Source organism: Ursus arctos, unplaced genomic scaffold (assembly GCF_023065955.2).
Source record: "Ursus arctos isolate Adak ecotype North America unplaced genomic scaffold, UrsArc2.0 scaffold_14, whole genome shotgun sequence".
NCBI classification, from domain to species: Eukaryota; Metazoa; Chordata; class Mammalia; order Carnivora; family Ursidae; genus Ursus; species Ursus arctos.
Window position 1 is genome coordinate 41095842 of NW_026622808.1, and position 12551 is coordinate 41108392.

General features: G+C 43.4%; 1 long non-coding RNA gene across 1 annotated transcript in view; it reads left to right on the plus strand.

The window, feature by feature from the left end:
* LOC113256511 (uncharacterized) overlaps window positions 1-12551 on the plus strand; it is a 640192-nt gene that overhangs the window by 333827 nt on the left and 293814 nt on the right. The window contains exon 8 of the long non-coding RNA XR_008959101.1: window positions 3687-3817. This is a non-coding gene — a long non-coding RNA (uncharacterized LOC113256511). The remainder of the gene's footprint in view (window positions 1-3686; window positions 3818-12551) is intronic.

The window sequence follows — 12551 nt, forward strand, 5'->3', positions numbered from 1 at the left end:
TACTCCAGGTGCAGCAGGCTGATAATACTGGGGCCCGATTACCTCCACCCAGCTTGCTCACAGTGGGACTGGGAGAGGCACACTGTCCACACTAGGTGAGACAGGCCAAGGAGGTCAGAGACTGCTGTCCCAGTCCAGCACCCGCTCATAAAGCCGGGGTGTCACTCTGAGAGAAGCAGACCACTGTGTCTGACCCTAGCTTTGGGGAAGAGACTCAGAGATTTTGTCCATGAGAGAGAGAGGCAGTCCTAAAAAGGGTGCTCCAATGTAGCTTTAACCAAAAGGGCAGGTAGTAACTAATGTGGAGAAACCAGAACCCTCATACCACTGCTGGGAATGTAAAATGTCACACCCACCTTGGGAAACAGTCCTTATTACTTTCTTGATGGCATCCTTTGAGCACAAAACTTTTAATTTTGATGAAATCCAAGTTATTTATATATTTACATTTTGGAAGTCCTAGAGGGAAAGAGAAAAAAGGAGTAGGAAGAGTGTATGAAGAAATAATAGCTGAAGATTTCCACGAATTGAAAAAGTTAAGCACTGAATTACCATATGACCCAGCAGTGCCACTCCTAGATACATACCCAAGAGAATAGTCACACAAAAGCTTATCCACAAATGTTCACAGCAGCATAATTCATAATACCAAGAAGTACAACAACCCAATGCCATCAAGGGATGAACAGATAAACAAAACATGGTGTATCCCTACAATGGAATATTATTCAGCCATAAAAAGGAATGGAGTATTGATACACACTGCAACATTGATGAACCTTGAAAACCATATGCCAAATGAAAGAAACCAGTCACAGAAGACAACACACTGTCCATTTACATGAATTATGCACAGTAGGCAAATCTGCAGAGACCGAAAGTAGATTTGATGTTGTGAGGCTATGAGGGCAGGAGAAAGGCCGAGTGACTGCTAATAAGAATGGGGTTAGTTTTTAGCATGATGGAAAGGTTCTAAAATTGATTGTGGTGATGGTTGCATAACTCTGTGAACATATTAGAAACCAGTGAACTGTATACTTTAAATGGATAAATGGGATAATATATGGCTTACAGCTCAATAAGGCTGTTATAAACATTAGAAAAGGAGAGACTAGAGAGGAGGGCAGAGAAGGCCAGCCAGATGGGCAGGGTCTTGCAGGCCTCATGGAGAGTAGAGCTTTGCTCCAGGCCAACAGGAAAACATTGGAGGTTTCAGAGCAGGCAATCAGATGTGACCTGATTTATATTTTAAAAATACTGCTTAAGACTCCTTGCTCATAGTAAGAGCATTACCAGTGTTACTACTCTCTTGACTCTGCAATTTGAGTGGAATGAATTCATTAAATGCCTGTTCTGTAGCTTCCAGGACACAAGTGCCCATTAGGTGCTCCCCAGCTGTAAGTCCAGGCCCCAGTAAGGCTATGAGAAGATCCTGTAGTATCGGCCACAGTCTCATCCTGCTTGCTGTGATGGTGGGCTCAGAATGGCTGCACCATCGGCTCATCCTTACTGCCGTTTTAGGAGCAATGCACAGAAAACCACACAGTAGGGGTGTCCATCCAGGACCCCAGCCATCCTGATCTCTGCTATGTGCCTCTTTGACCCTGATTATGGAAGAGAAAGCCTTATGCCCCCTCTGAGCCGTTCCCCAAGTCAGTTTACTCCACAGTAGAAGACTGTTTCCTCTGATAATCCCCCATGACTAGGTCCTCAAAGACTCCTGAGTCCTCAATAATGAATGTTAATAATGTATAATAATGAATATAATAATGAATGTTCTCAAAGTGAGCAAATACTCTAAAGAAAAATTTCCTCTGTGTGTGTGTGTGTGTGTGTGTGTGTGTGTGTGTGTGTGTGTGAAAACAGAGTCTCAAACAGCTTTTCTATGTGGGGTCTGGCAGGTGCAAGCAAGAGAAGGAAGCAAACATCTCATTTTGCAGTTAACCTGTCTCATTACATCATCTGTTGGCAACCTTGGATGACATTAGTTCTGGGAACTGGCCATATGTTTTTGGAAAGATAAGGACTCTACCTCCAGATATATTGATGGCAATGAGATCATGACATGAGAAGCTGGGGTTGTAACAGTAAAACCTAGCATCAAAAATTTAGACCAGAGGTCAGAGACTCAAATGCCTTCAGGTCCAGAATGGTAACATAACAGCGTGTGGCTACTTGCTATTCAGACAGCAGTGAACTGTGGTTACCTGAGAGATTGTGGCTCAAATATATTCAAATTAAAAAAAAAATAGCTGATATGTTAATTAAACCTAACCCAACTGGTAGACCCATTAGCCTCCGATTTGTAAGCCATGAGATGGGCTTGCTGAACCACTTTAATTTTTTTTAAGATTTTATTAGAGAGAGAGCACAAACAGGGGGAGTGGCAGGCAGAGGGAGAAGCAGGCTCCCCGCAGAACAAGGAGCCCAATGCGGGACTCTATCCTAGGACCCCGGGATCATGACCTGAGCCAAAGGCAGATGCTTAACCGACTGAGCCACCCAGGAGTCCCAAATCACTTTTTATCTTGGAACAAGTTTACAGAATGATAAAGCCCCCAGGTTTACTCTCCTATTCAGAATAAACCTGGGTAGTTTCCTCGGACAGGGTTCTCTGAATAGGTGCTAACTCGTTATTACTTCTGTATTATAAGTAAGAAACTCTCTTTATGGGAGGGTCTCTAATAGTGACAGGTGAGGAGGATGGGGATGATCTGCATGTTTTCCATGCCCCAGGCACCGGGCTAAGAGCTTCATAGTACTTACTCTGCTTACCTTATTTACTTTTAAAAATCCTCATGAAATAGACACCACTAGAGCCTTAAACTGAACTGAGGAGGTAACTGAAGGTCAGAAAAGTTAAGTAACTTATCGAAAATCACACAGCTTTATAGCTTTCAAAACATTCCAGAGAAAAATCATTATTTAACGAACACCCAGTTCTTTAGTGTTGCCTTCTTTTGTGGGTTTCAGAATGTGTTCCAAGCATTTACATGAATTTCAATTCCAATTTTCCAATCATGCCCATGAATATAAACATTTATTGAAATATGCTTTAAAGAACAATAAATTCACAAGTATCTAGTAAAAGACAATAAAATAAGGGGCAGAATAACGGATCTATCAGTAGAACTAAACTTGAACTTTTCAGACATTGGTCTAAAATGAGGGTCAACAAACTGTGGCCCATAAGCCAATCCAGACTGCCACCTGCTTTTATAAATAAAGTTTTATGGGAACACAGCTGCATGCATTCAGTGTGTGTCATCTGTGCTCTCTGCACACGGGAGAGGGTGTGACAAAGATGTGCAAAACAACAGTATTTACTATCTGGCCCTTTATAGAAAAAGTTTGCTGACCTTGGTCTAAAAAAACCCAACACCTTATACATAGCACATTTCTAATTTCCCCAATTCCATAATCTCTCTTGCTGTGTTTTCCCACGTTTTGGCAATGAAGCAAAAACCACTAAAGCAAAAAAGTGCCTTGGTAAATTGCCTGTTTTACCTCCTGACCTGGGTAAAGTCTCCTTTTCACTGGGAGGGGGAAACCAGTATTAGAGGGGCCAAGCCACTTGCCTAGGTCACAGAGCAGGTTGGGGCAACACTGAATAACAACAATATTGGGAATAACAAAACAAAACAAAGCGCTCTCCTGAGTGCTTAACACTGCTCTGTGCTCAACAGGCGGCGTCTCCCAGAGTCCTCGCAGCTGCCTTCTGGGGTGATTACCATAGTTGCCCCATCTGATAGACGAAGAAAGCAGGGCCTAGACCGGGAAATTTCCCAAGACCACACAACCTTCTGTGACTCCAAAGGTAAGGGGTTTCCTCCACAGCATGATATCAAAGCATCTTGAGTGAGTGCTCTGCCTTAAGGCTATTCTCAGGGACTTGGTGGAGCTAGAAAAGCAGGTGTGGCTACAGTGAAGCACTGAGTCTCCTGGGGTGTTTACACAGCACCTGGACCAAGATCCACCTGCTAGGGCTGGAGACCGACAGAGCACTTGCACGTCAGATGCTCCAGCCTGCTGGGTGGGGGGTGGCCGGCAGAGCTTCCCCAGTCCCTCTGCTCCCAGATCATTGAAGGCCAGGTGAACTCAATTTCCAACAGCAGAACAGGAGAACCAGATTTGGAATTGGAACGTGGACCCCCAGCTGGTTCTTGTATAAACAAATGCTTGAGAACTACTGGATAGATGATAAAAGGACGTTTCACCCAGAGAAAGCCAGGTAGATGCAAGTGGGTCTTCCTGGCTGGCGAGAGGCAGAGTCCTGCAACTACGCTGTCCTTTTAAGAAGGTAAAGTGGTAAGTAGCCACGGCTTTGCTTTCAAAGCCCAGAAGGGGGGTGTTGAGAAGGAGGTGGGGAAGGAAAGGGAGAAGATGGTCTGCTTTCATCTCCTCTTGCATTCTCGGCATTGGCCTCTGGTATGCGCAACGCTTTGTGTGGCAGACTGAATAATGCGCTTCCCCCACCCCAACCCCAAGAGGTCTACGTCCTCAGGAGCTAGGGATATGTTTCCTTACACGCAAAAGGGATTTTGTAGATTCAGGTTACAGATCTGGGGGTGGAGGGATTACCCTGGATTATCTGGGTAGATAGATCACCCATTAATCTAATCACATAAACCTGAACAGCAGGAAACCTTTCCTGGCTAAATTTTGAGATGCCACAAAGCAAGGGGAGGTGGGAAGGATTTGAAACCCACTGTTGCCAGCTTCATGAAGTAGGAAGCAACCACAAGCTAAGGAAATGCAGGAACAACTGGAAACAGCCTTAGGTGCCAGCCCAGGAGGAAACCAGGACTTTGGTTCTCAAAGTACAGGGAGCTAAACTCGGCAAACAACCTGAAGGAGGAAGGAAACAGATTATTCCCCGGAGCCTCCAGAAAGGAGCACAGAAAGCCTTGGTGACACCTTGATTTTGGCTGAGACCGGCATTGCTTCCGACCTGTAGAACTGCAAGCTAATAAACCTGCCTTGTTTTTTAGCAACTAAGTCTGTGGCCACTTGTTAGGGCAGCAGTAGAAAATGAATCTACGTTACGAACTAAACTATGCTGGTTGTAGCTAGCAAGGGGTCCAGGTTGGAGGAGTTAAGGGGGAATGAAGGTGGAAAGGAAGCTTCATTCTGAACACCTTCTGAAGATGAATATTTGTGTCTGTATTACCTAATCTTGCGACAGACACCTTAAGTCTTGAGACCTCGCTGTTACAATATTTCCCTGCTACCTGACCCCTGAAATGGGAAGCAGGAAGAAAACTGGGAGAGGGTGCTGCACGGAGAGTTTTCCTTGGTTTATTCTCAAAATGTTTGTGAAAGAGCAGGATCCCTCCCTGACTATAGAGCATCAGCATCCGGACCCCGAGCTTCCCACTTGTGGTTGGCATCGAATTTTTCAGGTACAGTCGTGCCAGACTAGGACCAGGCAGTGAACTGGTTTCGCCCTTGGGTACAATGCAAGTACTTATATCTCCCACGGTCCCCCATAAGCCACTCGCTGTCTGAGTGCACCGTCTGCTCTACCACCTAGCCCAGAAATTCTGCCGCAATGCCAGAGGGAGCGGTGGCCACAGGTGACTTACTTTGTGCTTTTAGATTCTTCCCCTCTGCGGTCCTTTTGAACTATCTTTAGAATCATTGCCTTTGTTTCTTCACCCTGTGCTTATCATGCAGTGTTCTTTTTCCAAGAAGGGAAATAAATGCATTGTTTAATTTATGAGGATATAATACTGTAATAGTATATTCCTCTGCCTGAAATGTATTCTTAAGTATTACCTTGGTCTGTACTTTAATTGAATTGGATAGAGACGGCACAGTGCCGTTGTTAAGGTTAACGGCCCAATGATTTACAAGACAAGGCACATTTACTGGCAAATAGATTTTAGTAATTGTTCTGCTCCACGGTGAGAATAACAGCTTGTGCATTGATTCGTCATGTTCTGGAATTGGGGCTCACCTAGAGGAGACGGCGCTCAGGGTCCTGGAAACACAGACGAGGCTGCCTAGGAGGGAGGAGATGAGCAGGCCCACAAACTCTTCCTGCTCAGGGTACTTTGGCTCAGGGAAGGCCTCAGTTGCCCTCAGGTGGAAGGGACGATGTTTTCAAGGTGAAGATGGCTTAAGGATGCTACAGGTGCCAGAATTTAAACACATACAACTAATAAGGGTTTGGGTTTTTTTTTCCCCCCCCTAATGCTAGGAAGATGAGCTATACCTGATAGTCTAGACATTTCCATTGGGAATCAATTTGGCATTTCTAAGGGGAAGGGATAAATTAAGTGGGGGGAAAATATCTACTTGGGTGGTTTGACCTCTCAGGAAAATCTTACAACTGTGTTTAGGACCAAGATGGAAGTCCAGTTTTCAGGTTGACTGCATCTGCTGTTTGACACCCTTGCCTCAGTAAGGTTGAGATCCACAGAATTGTTTGTAAAACCTGGCTACTCTGAACGTGTCTTAATAAGTCTGACTCTTATTTTCCTCTCCATCTCCAAGAATATTGACAAAAGGTTACAAGTCCTATCTTAGGAAAGTCTCCAATTACCTTGCGTTAACTGTGACAGAAACTCAAATGAGGGAATCAAAGCAGTATTGGACAGTCGGACGGATGGACTGACGGACGGACGGATGGAGGGGAGACCTGACAAGAGCAGAAACACTGGCTCCTCAATGTCACACGTGGGCCACGGGCTCTGAGCCTCCATGGCCACCAAGTGCAGGCCCTCCCCCGCTTTTGGTCTATTCTGAGAAAGTGACTGAGAAGAGTCAGAACACAAGGACAGTAGTTCTCCTCTCGTGTTCTCAAGGATGTTACTTATATCGTATACAAAGTATGTCATCTGGAGTTGACCTAGGACGGGCTATGAGAAAGAGGAGCCTAGTGGTAGAGAAAAGACCAACAGAATGTTGTCCCACTTGAGAGATGATACTAAACAGTAAAAGAAGGACAGTGCTTTTGGATGAATGTAAAATCACGTGTACACACAGTCACCTTTTTCTATTTCATTCTTAAAAATCCTTGAAATGGTGAAATAGCATACTTGACAATCAGCATTTACAGTGTATACTTAAAGTTAGAGGACACTAAGCACTCCTGGACTCGCCACCCAGTTTCAGAAAACACAGTTGCCACTTTGTGTTCCCCGTGGCCCCCTCCCCAGTCATGTCGCCTCCCTCCCTCACGCAGAGGGCACCCTCTGAATTTGGTGCCATTGCTTCCTCTCTACATGTCTCTATAATCGTTTAGCTGTATGTAGCTTCAGTACAGTCTTTAACTTTCCATATAGCCTTCACAGTATAAATCACAACTGGCTTAACCACTCTAAAGTTGATGAAGCCTGGGCCATTCCCAGTGCGTGCTATCAACGTGGCTGTGACTGTCTGCACATGACACTTGCAAGAATGTCTAAGGCAGGCAGGTGTCTAAGCGATCGCCGGGGTGTACGTGTTCACCTTCAGTGCCTCATGCCAACTGTATTCTACGGTGTTCGTACCGACTAATATTTCACCCACTGTGAGTGAGCGTTGTGCTGCTCCTACCCCTGCCGACCTTAGATGTTGTCCGTCCTTACGTTTTGATAATCTGATGGTGTTAAGGATATTCTATTGCAGTTTTAGTTTGTAATTGGTTTGGATTATTTGTAAGGCTGAGCAGCTTATGTTGGCTATTTGTTTCTTCTGTGGAAAAGAAACCTCTTCATGAGCTCTTTCATATTTCTGTTGAGTTTTGTTCTTTTTTTAAGTTATGTCATAGGAGCTCTTTATATATTCTAGATCAGTGCTGCCTGATAGAAATGTAATGTAAGTCACTTTTGTAATTTGAAATTTCCTAATAGTCGATTAAAAATAGAAACTAGAATTGGTTATAATTTTATTTAACTTGATTTATAATTCTCCAAAAATATCTAAAATAAAAAACAAAATTACTAATGAACCCTTTGAAATTTGCAGGGCATTTTATACTTACGGTAAATATCAATTCATGCCAGCCACATTTCAGTTGCTCAGGAACCACATGTCTCAGGGCTATTGAGAGCAATGCATGTCTAAATGCTGGTCCCTTGTCAGTTCTGTTTTCTTCCAACCTGTAGCTATGTTTTCACTTTTTCGTGGTTTCTTTTTTATGAAAAGAAGTTTTTCACTTTAACATGGTCACATTTGATCAGTCTTGCTGCTTTTTTAAAAATTCCGGTATAGTTAACATACGGTGTTGCATTAGTTTTAGGGGTATGATACAGTGATTCAACAATTCTATACGTTGCTCTGTGTTCATCGTAAGTGTGCTCTTAATCCCCTTCGTCTTACTGCTTTTTTGCATTTTGTTTAAGAAATCCTTCTCTAGACTAAGGCAATTAAAAAAAATTTTTGTCCAGAAGTTTTAAAGTTTTGTCCTTCACATGTAATGTCTTCATGTGTATGGAATCAATTTTCGTGTTTTTTTTTTTTTTTTTTTTAAGCAGTTTCCATTTCACTTTTCCATGTAGTCAACCATAGGCCTTTCCTGGGGGGGCCTCTTCGTCCCACTGCTCTGTGAGCCAGCCTGCCAACTTCCTGTCAGGGAACCAGTCAGGTTTGGGACCCGCTTTTCTCTTCCATTTGTCTATTTGTTTACCTCTTTTCAAATACCGCACGTTCATTTTAATAGCTTTACAATAAGCCTTATTGTCTGATAGGGCAAGTCCCTTGGCTTGCTTCTCTCTTAGAAGTTTCCCGGTATATTTGGCCGTTGGCTTTCAGATATTCAGTATTAAAATGAGTTTGTTATGATCCGTGAAAATCCTTTGACCCATCTATTCACATAGACGAGCTGTGTGAACTTGGATGCATCACTTTGCCTCTCTGACCTGTCTTTCCATCTGTAAAATGAAAGCAGCATGGTTTCCTTTTTACAGGATTATTTTGAGGATTCAATAAAATAGTGCAAGCAAGGTTCCTAACACAGTGCCTGACACATGGGAAATTTTCAATAAGTAAATGCATTGTTTTAATATTGTTAGAGTTGAGATGTGGCCACACCATCGTGGGGAATGCAGGGATCCTGACAAGAAAGCTGGTTTTTTAACTGTGTGGGGCACACGAGCTACAGACTTACCACCACCTTGGTCCTCTCCTCACATTTTAATGAGGACTTTTGTGCTTAATACTAATAATGTATGTATTCAGCCCTTCACACTTCTTAAAGTGTTTGTGCTCAGTTATATTTGGATTGTTCAGGAAACTTGAGAGCAAGTAAGGGTGCACATAGTTGGAAATAAGAGATTGGAGCTTCAAATAAGCCTTGGAAGCTCTATCAGGGCACTGGGGTGAGAGGTAATGAGGACCAGAATCTTCTACTCCACCACCTACACGCCAGCTATCAACCAAGATGATAACCTGTGGAGGTGGAGGTGAGGGTAGGATTGCCAGAGAAAATATAGGACATTCAGCTACATTTGAATCTCAGATAAACGATGAATAACCTTTTTTTTTTTTTTGGTATAAATATGTCCTAAATATTGTAGGAGTCCTACTCATATTAAAATTTATTCACTTATCTGAAATTCAAATTTAACTGGGCATCTTAGGTATTTTTTTATTTGCTAAATCTGGCAGTGCTAGGTGGGGGACATTGCTATTACTTCTTCACATTAGAATTGTGCTCTAATGATCGAGTGCATAAATTGTCCTTAGATGGCTTGTAATCTAATGACCCTTCGTATGGCAAATGTGGAAATTGATATCCGGAGGCTCAGCGTTGGTTAACTGCAGAAATTGGATGACTCTAGATTTTGTGTTCTTTCTAATGCTGCTAAATGTGCAAAAATATTTTTCGTTATCCTCATCATCCTGGAGTGATAGAGACCTCTACCCCATGGACCATATACCTTTGGTCATGTTTAGGTTCTGTGACAGATTCTGGGCCCCCAGGTCAGTATCTGGTTACCCAGTGAGTTAACACAGGTGTGAAATGCTTGGGATTCTAGAAAGTTTCTGGCCTGGAGTTGAAGGCCATAAAGGTGAATGGCCCGCCTTTGAGGACTTCTGTTGAAATGATTGCTTTGTCAAAGCCTTCAGTTACTATAATGATAGGGACGAGAGAAGCAGACAAAAGCACAGAAATCTTTAGATTAAAAAAAAAATGAAGAAGAAATGATGAAGGGGAAGGAAAAATGAAGAGATGAGGAAAGCTACTGGCATCTGGAGGGGCTAAAGGACATCATGGCAGAGAAGTGGGGCTCCGCTGGGAGAGTCAAGTGGTATAACAAGACTTAATATCAGAATATTTTTTTCTAAAATGAAGAGCCTTAGGCAGAGAAAGGGCTCCCACGGGCCTCTTTGATGAAGAGTCCCATTGCTGGAGTCGTTTAAAATCAGAACTGAACAAAGTAACAGAAAGTGAACTACAGGAAACACTCCCCTGAATATCTTTTGGGACAGACTTGATAATCTGATAGGTCTCTTCCTCTTCTCAGTGCCCATGAATCACTGGTTCATGTGAAAACATAATGGTTAAATGCTCTCAGGGTACCAGAAATTGAAAATTTAATTGAAAGTAATTTTCATACAAGTGAAGCATGGTTTAGAAATTCAGTGTGTGTGTGTGTGTGTGTGTGTGTGTGTGTGTGTGTGTGTGTGTGTTAATCCAGGATAGTGTGAGCAGCTAGTCTCAAAATCCTTACCAGACCAAAGCTTTGTTTCCACCTTGCTGAGCCGTTCCTATTCCTCACCTCTAGTTTCAAATTATTTTTATGTGACACTTGGATGATGATGCCTATTTGACTTCCTTTTTCTAACTAAATAGTCTTCAGGAAATAGATCGCCGGGCTTAGTTCAAAGCTCTAAATAAACATTCATAGTATCTATGTGCTATAAAGTGACCTCCTCTCTAATGCTGATCCAAGGCATGAAAATTGCCCTCCTGGTGCTAGATGCCAAGCCTGGTTGACCTTCCCAATTTTTTGGCTGCAAATCTGAAAAACAAACCCAGCTGTTGTGGAGAAACACGAGGCGTAGGCACACGTTAGATGAGCGTTCGTGGTTTTCTTTGATAGGGGATGGCCTCATAGGAGATGAACCGTGGAAAAGCTCGGTTAGCAAGCTTTTGTAGTTGTCGCGTTATTTTCCTACCTCAGTTCTAATACTCCTGGTAATAGATTTTTTAAAGGCAACTCAGGGAGCAGCTACTAGCTTTTGCCTTGTATCCTGAATGCCTTCCATGCCACCAGTGAACAGATGGGGATTCTACCCTTTCTTCCCAGCCCTAACCCTGCAGCCCCCAGAGGCCTTCCCTAAGGGTCTCCTCGCTGTCTGTTGTGTGGCTGCAGCCATAGGAAGCTTCCCCAAGTAGCGCCTTGATCCTATCTCTCTCCAGCTCTGAAATTGTCAATATCCTCTTGCTTTCTGGGAGGCGTTTTCCCAAACACCAGTCTTTTACGCACCTCCATTATCTCTGCTGTTCCCCTTCCATCTGTGAGCTGTTGTTTACTTCGTATTTATCTTTAAATGGACTCATTTTTTTTTTCACTTAAATGTATTCTTAGAGGAAACTTTATCTCTAAGTAAATGGGAAACCAGTATCATCTATCATAAATAGAAGCTAACAATAAATACAATGAAAGCAAACAAAACCAAGTAGTATCTTCTAGCTAGATAGTACTGCCTGAGGCTGTAAGCCTGAGGTCTGCTCGTTCATGCGCACACGCGCTCTCTGGCTGCTTACAGAGGTGAGTGATTATTCAGTTATCTTCCATTTGTCCCTCCAGACGCGTTTTCTTCCCTTCTCCTTGCCCTCTGTCCCAGGAGGCTGAGCCCTATGGACTAATCACGGACTTCTTTGCCTTTTGGCTTCCACTGGGGCTCAGCCTATGGGGGCCCAGCAGGGTATAGGAGGGAGAGAGGGTATGGATCCAGGGCTTTGTTCCCCATTTCCCCAGCCTAGTAGTGCTCTTGACCAAAGGTTACTGCTTGTGTTTTGTTTTTGTTTTTATAAAGATTGTATTTATTTTAGAAAGAGAGTGAATGTGAGGTGGGAGAACAGGGTGGGAGGGAGAAAGAATCTGAAGCAGACTCCATGCTGAGCTCAGAGCCCAACACCGGCTCCATCTCACGACCACAAGATCATGACCAAAGCCGAAACCAAGAGTTGGATGCTTAACCAGAAACTTAACTGACCAAGCCACCCAGGTGCCCTGGTTATTGCTTATTTGAAGGTGCCTTGTTCTACATGGCTCTCTTCTCATGGCAAACTCTCCCACTTCTTGTCCCTTAGGCCTAACATGGGTGATAAGTGACTTTACTAGTCCTGGGTTACTGCACTGCCCTTATGCCCTATACCTGTGCTTTGTCAATAGTCTCTTTGTCAACCCCACCTTGGATTCTCCTACTTGATGTGTCCTATCTCTCTATGGAGACCCTGACTAATACAGTGGTCAGAAACTAGACATTCTAGATCTGTATCAACTGAGACTTCCTCCTTGGGTTCATCAAAGATGGGAGGGGGATGGAATAATAAACTGTGTCCCACTCCCCATTGTGGTGCACACCAGTGACACATGTGTTCCCCCTTCTAG